Genomic DNA, 8,257 nt, shown 5'->3' on the forward strand with positions numbered 1-8,257 from the left:
AACTCTATGGGAGGGACCAGCAGATGTCACTGTAGTTCTGTTCATTCATCTTTTCTCTTGATGGGATTCTAGTTGTATCCTTCTGGGTTCAGCCGATCACATTTCTTATTTAATCAAAGCATAATGCATCATAACATTTGTAATTCATGTTGTTGTTATTCTTTCATTGTGTGCAGAATTGGATACATATCTTCACAAACAGAGATGCAAGCTAAAAAGTAGCCCAGACACCCCCAGTGAGGTGTGGAAATCAAAGGCCCTGCTGGAGAGCCATGATAAGACACAGGGACAAAAGAGCAGTGAAGGGCATCTGCACACTGACTCTTCATTCTGATGGACAGTCTAGGGATTAAAGACAGACACTTTCCCTCCATTCTTATGGAGGGCTTCCAAGGAGCGTCAGCCAGGAGACTGCAGTGTGTGAGGGCAGATCCCCCTTCAGGATGGCTGGGGACTACTCGGTAGAGGAGAAAGAGAGCAGAAGGTGGAGATGTGGTGAGCCCTTAGGAATGAAGTCCCTGGGGTACAGCGTTAAAAAAAAAATCACCACACTCTTGGGTGAAGAGGAAGATCCATGTGTAAACTTCAGGGTCTTGATTCAGAACAAAGTATGATAGAGTTTCTGAGAAATTCAGTGTTTAAGGAAGAGAGGTTGACAGCAGAGTAAAGTAGGACCATCTGCCCTCCTGGCCCTCCATCCTGAAAGGAAAAAAGTCAATGTCAAAATGAAAAATCAAAAAGTTTAAAAAAAAAAAAAAAAGAATTGCATTAATGTGGGAGAAAATGAGAATTTTTGTGGTGTTTATTTACGGTGACTTTGTATGTAACATAAGTGAAGAACATGGATGAGTAATAATATGTCACTCAGTCACAGAGATCACCCAGGAATAAGTAAATGAAGCCTTGTGAACAAGGCTTGTTAATGGAATGAGCTATCTTTACCAGAAGTTATAGTCTCTCTATTGCCCAAATCATTTAGCACCCCACTAGCAAAAGCTGGAATTTTCTGGACTGGCTTCCCTTCTAGACGAACACATTCAAAGGAAGGCTGTGTCAGAGATGAAGTCCTTGTGCTCAGATCCCCCCATCAATCACTTCCCATATAGCTGCTGAGTAAAGAATTGGATTATCCAATAATATAGCCAGCCCTAGTTCACTACAATTTGCTATTTTGACTTAATTTTGATCCAAAAGTTTAAACCAAAGTCATCTTTGAACAACAAAATCCTCAGTTCGACATTTTTCTTCTCTTTTCTCTCCTCTTTCACTTTCTTTGTAGTAGCCAGCTTTCAAAATGACTCCCACAATATGTGACTCATACTTTTGTATAATCCTCTCCTGCGTCATATTAGAATTGGTCTGCGTGACCAATAGAATAGGGTGGAAATGACGGTGTGTAATTTCTGAGAGTAGATGAAGAAAGATATTGTGACTTCCACATCCTTCCTCTTGGCTCTCTCAGTCTTCTGGGAAGCCAGCTGCCACGTCATGAGGAAACCCAAGCTACCTGTGGGAGGCCCACGTGGAGCACCCTGTGGCATCCTACCAACTGCCATCACCAGCTTGCCAGCTGTGTGACTGAGCCACCTTGGATATAGCTCCTCCAGCCCCAATCAAGCCTTCAGATGACTGCAATTCCTGCCGACCCTGGGACTGCAACTTTATCAGACACCTTGAGGTAAAACCATCTGGCTGAGTTGCTCCCAAACTCCTGACTCACTGAAATTGTGAGATTATAAATATTTTTTGTTGTTTCAAAGAGCCAGGACTAAGGTGAAGCAAGTCAGGTGGCTAGGGTACAAAATTTAAGGAGGTGCTCACTCTGCATGCTATGTAAGTGCATGCTTTCTAGCTACACCCTAATCTTGGGCTTGGTATTTTAAGTCGCTAGACCTTGGGGTGACTTGTTGCTAAGCTATAGAGAAGCGATACATTGTTCTCCTTGTTCTCATTCTCCTCCCCTCCCTTTCCCTTCTTTTTTAATTTTTTTAAACATCTATAGTACCTGGTCTTCCTAGGTGGTCTCCCATCCAAGTACTAGCCAGGCCCGACCCTGCTTAGCTTCCGAGATCAGACAAGATCAGATACATTCAGGGTGGCATGGCCATAGACTTCCCTTCTTTGTTGAATTGCATTCAGTGAGGTTCATTCCGACTTCCCAGATGTTTGTCACTTATTTCTCTTTAGGATTCCTGTTCCCAGAAGCTGGGCTGTAACTAACCTCTTAGAGATATCTCCTTTTGATTTGGAGTCCAATTTTGTAGTCCTTTATGCTAGTCAATTAATTTAGAAAACAGAAGAGCCACAACCATCGCACATTTTCTACTTTTCTAGTATTGATACATGTTAATGGCATCATTATCAGGTGCTATCATATCAAGATGATATTAAGGCCTCTCTCTTACCACAGGTTGTGATAGGAGAGAGCATTTTTCATCTTGTGAAACAGTGGGTTTGTGGCTTAGAAGACAGCCTGGAGTCATGGGAGAGGAGGAATGAAGTAATAGCTAAAGTTAATGTGGGTCATTAAGAACCAGAGGCTTTTCAGTAAACGTGGGATGACTAAAGACAAAGACTTCAGTGGGAGGATCGCAGACAAACATTTAATTCAAAACTGTACCTTTGTTTGTACTTCTTGAACAGTGATTGGTGGATGTGACTGATGACTTGAACTTTTTCTGATTACATACAGAATGTTTCAGCACTTCAACAATGCCAACAATAACACACCTCCTTGACCGATTTTTTTTTTCTGATTTCAGAAGATTCATAGAAATATAAAGTTTTAAATGGAATACAGACCATTTATTTTATCCTTTTGCCTTTGGTGAGTTTGGATTTCTCTGTATTTTTTTTTTGTTAAAGTTCATACTTCCATGAATGGAATACAGTTAAAGAGTTTTTTTCAGATCTATTTACTAAGGTCAAATACTATTTACACCAATACTTACTTAGGCAATGTAGAGTATAAAAATATTTTTTAAATTAAATTCTGCTCAGATTATTGACTTAGAGTTGGTAAAAATAAAATTGAGTAACAACATGTTCTTTCCCCACTTGAAAAACTTAGCACTACTAATATATTATCAACTCTAAAGAAAAAAGAAACTAGTAGCAAACATTAAATTTGATCATAATAAGTAATAATAATAACAACAAGGAGGAGGAGGAGGGAGAGGAGAAAAAGGAGAAACAGCAGCTAACATCAATTGTTAGGCATTGTTCTAAGAGCTTTGCATGAATTAACTTATTTAATCCTCACAACAACTCTAGCAAAGGATCTTATTGTTATCAACATAATACAAGGGAAGACAATGAGACACATAGAAATTGAGTGATCAAAGATTGCCTGGCCAACAAGTAGCAGATTCAGAAAGGTTATTCTTGAGGTTACCTATAAGACACTGTTAGTCTCCTAAGATGTTTTGTTAATGTCCCTCAGTACTGTTTTTGAAGTCCTTGAGCATGGTCACTTCTAGAAATGATGCCTTACTCAGCACAACTCAACAGCCCACAGCAACCATAACCGTGAAGGCAGAGCAGGGAGATGCAGAAGGACCCTCATTCAGAATGGGCAGAAGAAAGTGAGCCCACAACAAATATGTGTTAACGACAGCTTCAAGCAACATGAGTTGGCTTAGGGTATTTTGCAATTAACATAAAAAATGCTGATTTGTCACCAGAGATATTTTTAACTGAGGAAGGGACATAGTCAATGTTCTTCTTTACGCCCATAGCTACAGCCACCAACCTCACAGAATCTTTTTGGGTGACAAAGAGCATGGGGAAGAGGTCATTGTTTTAGCCTCTCCATGTACTTGAATGACAACTTTAGCATCAGCACTTTCACAACTAGAAGGAAAGCTCTTTGAAGGGAAGGACCATCTAATCTTCAGCATCAAATATAGTGTCTAGCACTCAATATCCATTCAAATGGATTTCCCTTTATTTGAGGAGGAAGAATGAATATATACACCAGCCAATGAACCACGGCCGATAGAAGAAATAACATAGGCCTCTAGCCCCTATGCTTTGGTGCCAGAAAGGCCTGAGCTCAAGTCCAGTCTCAGCCACTTCCTGGCTGTCCAATTAGTGAAATCATTTAATCATCTTAAACTTCAATTTCCTTACTTATAATAAAGAGTAATTGCAATATATATTTCGTGGAGATATGTTGAAAATGCAATTATGAAGTAAGAGTTGAGAGCATGGCCTTTGGAGCAGACTATATGAGTTTGAATTATTGCTCTACCTCTTAATTAGGTATATAACTCTGGAAAAGTTGTTTAATTTTGCTGTGCCTCAGTTTCTTCATCTGTAAAATGTGATAATAGTACTTGCTTCATGGGGTTTTTGTGAGGAATAAGTAAATTAATACATATAGTACGCTTAGAACGATGTCTGGTACATGGCTAATTCAATTTCATTGTTCACTTTTATAGTTAAGTCAGAGAATGCTTTTAAAGTACAAGGCATAGTGCCCCCCACACTGAAAATACTCAATAAATGGTTGTTATTGTATATTTTACTGGTAATAGTAAATATTAGTTGGAGGAGGGGGACTAATGTGAAATGTGAATAAATTTCTAACTACTACATTGTTGCATCTTTAATAATGCTATTGTCCATTTCTTGTGAGTGGCACTCTAAATTAAAATGTTTGCTCATCAAGTGGCTGTTTCCTGGGATTTCTGAGTTTCTTTTAACATCCAGTAGCTCTTCTGGCTAATGTCACATGGTGATTTGTTAGTGATGATTATTTAGTGATAATCAGTGTTGAACCTTAGCCACAGTACAAATATCCTCTGGGTTTTATGGGCTATATATTTAGAACTTTAGCAATACTTATCTGGGGGACTCTTCCTTAAAGGCACACATTCTGATTTTATTGAGTGCATTTTTCTCAAACGCAATTTTTTTCTACAGAGCCAATGCTGGCAAAGATATTGCAGAATCAGAATGGTGAGAGAACTTTAGACCTTACAGAAAAGCCTGTGGGGCCAGACTTTGCCTTTCTTTCTGTTTTTCATAGGAATGGTTTACCAGGTTGTTGTTCTCAAAGAACTAACTGGGCCAGGGCTGGTTCTCAAATGTAGACTCTCCTTTTTGCTCTCGCTGTCTGTTGGAAGGAATCTCCCCTGGTTGCTTGTCAGGTGCAGGCTTTTGGCAACCTGGAGACAAGCTCAGTGGCAGCTCTTGTTTCCGACCATGGCATAGCCATTGACAGGAAGGGTTGGCATGTATCACTTCTCTGCAGCCAACCAGGTGATTGCTTCCCCAAAGGTAGGAGCAGGTGCTTCTCCTATGTCTCCACTGTGCCTTTTATTCTCCAGTCAGGTCATTTGGTGGGTTGCCCTTTGGTAAAATTCACTTAGATGATGGCTGGCAGGCATTCGGTGCCATTTGAAGGTGCCTACAAGAGCTGGTCTTTGCATAGTAGAATAGATCGGCAATCATCCCTGTCCCTTGGCCTGCATGAATCTTTCTTTTAAGCTAGCCCACATTTATAAAAATTCCATCAGTAGAGAATTTTAAATGTTTGTTAAAGAATTGTGTTTAGGAATGCAATTTCTTTTAGAAAGGGAAATATTTTAAAAGTCATTGCCAGTCATGGAAAACTGCATGTGACTTAGTTTATCAGGGCTATGAGTGTGGGTCCTGGAGCTAGACTGGCAGAACTTGGCCCTTCCTACCTAGGTGGCCATTGAGGAAATGTCCAAGAGGACACATGCTCCTGGAAGAACAGTAGCTTCATGTTTAGCTGTCAGGATTCTGCAGAAACTCCGAAAGAATATTTCTTCTAAGACTGCAAGGTAGGGCTTCCTTTACTGGGTCCAATCATAGACTGGTTTCTTCAGTGAGGGGCCATAATGGAAGAGGAGACATACATTGGCCTCGCTCAAAGTGGAGTCAGAAAGAAAGAGTTTACTTATTGAGCTCGCCCTTCAGAAAGCAAAACCAGGAAGGAACTGAATTCATAACCTGTAAGAATCTTGTAAAGTTCTGAGACTCTTATGATATCCCCACATGGTGAATGTTTAGGTCTCCTATCTGTTTCTACTGAGTGATTGATAGAACTTTTCAAATGAAGGGGGCCTTGTGCTTGTGTTCAGGTTTGCCACTGCTGTGTGGAATACGGCCCCAAGGGACAGAGCATAGTGGCAACTGTAGAACAAAGAGGAAACCCTATATAGAGAGGCAGAGGCTCCAGTTCAACAGTGAGAAAAGTGAGTGCAGGCTAGAGCCCACAGGATTTCTTGGCACCTCTACTGCCTCCTGCTTCTTCCTTTTGCTTTGTGTGAGTGCTGCCTTTGCTGTAAGGATCAAAATATCTTAGCTGCCCAAGCTAGGGACCTCATTTCTCTCTTCAAGGAACTTCATTTGATATAAAAGAAACACACACATTTATTAATTAAAAATATGTCACTGAAATTGCCATTTTAATTCTTAGAGATATTCACAATTTTGAAGATTACTAGGTGATAAGAAGCAAAGTACACTCATGGGATTAGCACTGGCTGGAGACATTTCGGGCACCAGTTAAAGGCCTAAGGGAAAACTATTTCATCTGTAGAGGAACTGCAAAGGAAGAGAGAGAAACAAGGGTTGATTTGGTGAGTCCATTCTCTAAGAAGATCAGACTCAGGTCTATAGAAAGCTGCTGTGTTGAGTTTATCCCCACTGCCAATTGATGTATGTTGTTAGAGTGGCCTCCCTAGGACCCTTCAAACAGTACCACAGAAGCTTCTGTCTTTTTTATCTGTAAGGTCAGCCTTGTGTGCAGCCCAGCTGACCATGAAAAACTAAACATCCTTGTCAGATAGTAAATTCCACTAAAGTAGAAACTATACCCATCCTTGAGCATAAATTCTAAATGAGTTCGGAACTCTGCACCTCACGGTCACTTAATAAATATTTGCTGACTTTTTGACACACTGCTCAGAAAAGATGTGTCCGTGAAAATAAGCATGCACAGTATTTATTTGTGTGACCTTGGGCCAATTCTCTAGCTTTTTTGGATTACTGTTTCCTCATCTATGAAAAATATAGTGCTTAACTTTTATTGGGTGCTAACCCTGTACCAGGCATTGAGCTAACCACTTTAGAGTCATGATCTCATTGAGTTCTTAAACATATCTATGAAGTATGAACTAGCCTTATTTTATAGATGAGAAGACTCTGGCATAAAGGAGCCTCAAATCACTGAGTGGTTAAGTGGCAAAGTGACAACCCACAGACAGCAGTCTGGCTCCTTAGCCCTTTGTTTACCCACTACTCTGTAATGCAGATGGTGAAGGTGCCTGTAACTAAGTATTTATGCACTTAATAAACATATCTCCAGGGAGTGCCCTCTGTTGCAGGTCCCTAGAGCTGTGGTGTGAATTCAGTGGGAGGAGAGAAAAGGCTCTTGTGTTGGGAATGCTTTGGGCTGCAAGTCACAGAACATCCAACTAACAGTGCTTTGCAGGCAGTGAGCTTTCTGGGAGTGTTGATTCTGCTCTGTGTCTTTCAACATTAATCACCCTTCTGGTTGAAAGAGCCATACTTTCTATGGCTTTTTAGGGGTTGCACCAAAAACGGAGAGGTATCATGCTTTCAGGTTCTGTGTGAGCTTTGATTCTTCCCTGAATTCATGCAGGCCACCCAGGTAAGGCCTTTGCCTGCTTCCCACCCCATCTCCCATGTTAAATATTTGGGGAAAAAATACACCCTTTGAGTGGTGAAATTGGTTCTTCTTATAACTTCCCATTTCCTGGAATGCCTGCAGCCCATTTCTGTGAAACCAGGCCATGAGTAACTAACTGCAAGAGCAATGATTTGAGATTTAAAAAATCACTACTGGCGAATCCCCCTGATGTTTCTCTTCATTATTTAAAATTAACTTTTTTTTTTTTTTTCAGATGAGAACTTGAAATGGGGAGCATGGTGATTACGTGTTTAGCTATTGCCACTTATGAGGGTCTACGTTTTTTATTATTGTCTCTATTATTTTCTATTAGAGGATATCCTGAAATGAGGTTATAATGTCTCTTAGACCCATCCTGTCTTCTCCATTTTTAATGCCAATGATAATGCTCTCATTGAGGCCCACATCACTTCATGGTCATTGCAATAGCCTCCCAGTTTGTCTCTCCCGGTCTAATCTATTCTGTTCCCTATCACCATATTAATCGTTCTGAAATACTGCTTACCATAGCTCTGCTCATAAAACTGTATGTGACACCTCTCTACCCACAGTGCCAGTCAGGCATTCTGG

General features: G+C 40.5%; 1 pseudogene; it reads right to left on the bottom strand.

Moving 5' to 3' along the window:
- Positions 1 to 1,993: 1,993 nt before the first annotated feature.
- Positions 1,994 to 2,112, bottom strand: LOC118610096 (annotated as a pseudogene).
- Between the last annotated feature and the right edge of the window lie 6,145 nt (positions 2,113 to 8,257).

The sequence above is a fragment of the Rousettus aegyptiacus genome, unplaced genomic scaffold (genome assembly GCF_014176215.1).
Source record: "Rousettus aegyptiacus isolate mRouAeg1 unplaced genomic scaffold, mRouAeg1.p scaffold_m13_p_12, whole genome shotgun sequence".
NCBI lineage: Eukaryota > Metazoa > Chordata > Mammalia > Chiroptera > Pteropodidae > Rousettus > Rousettus aegyptiacus.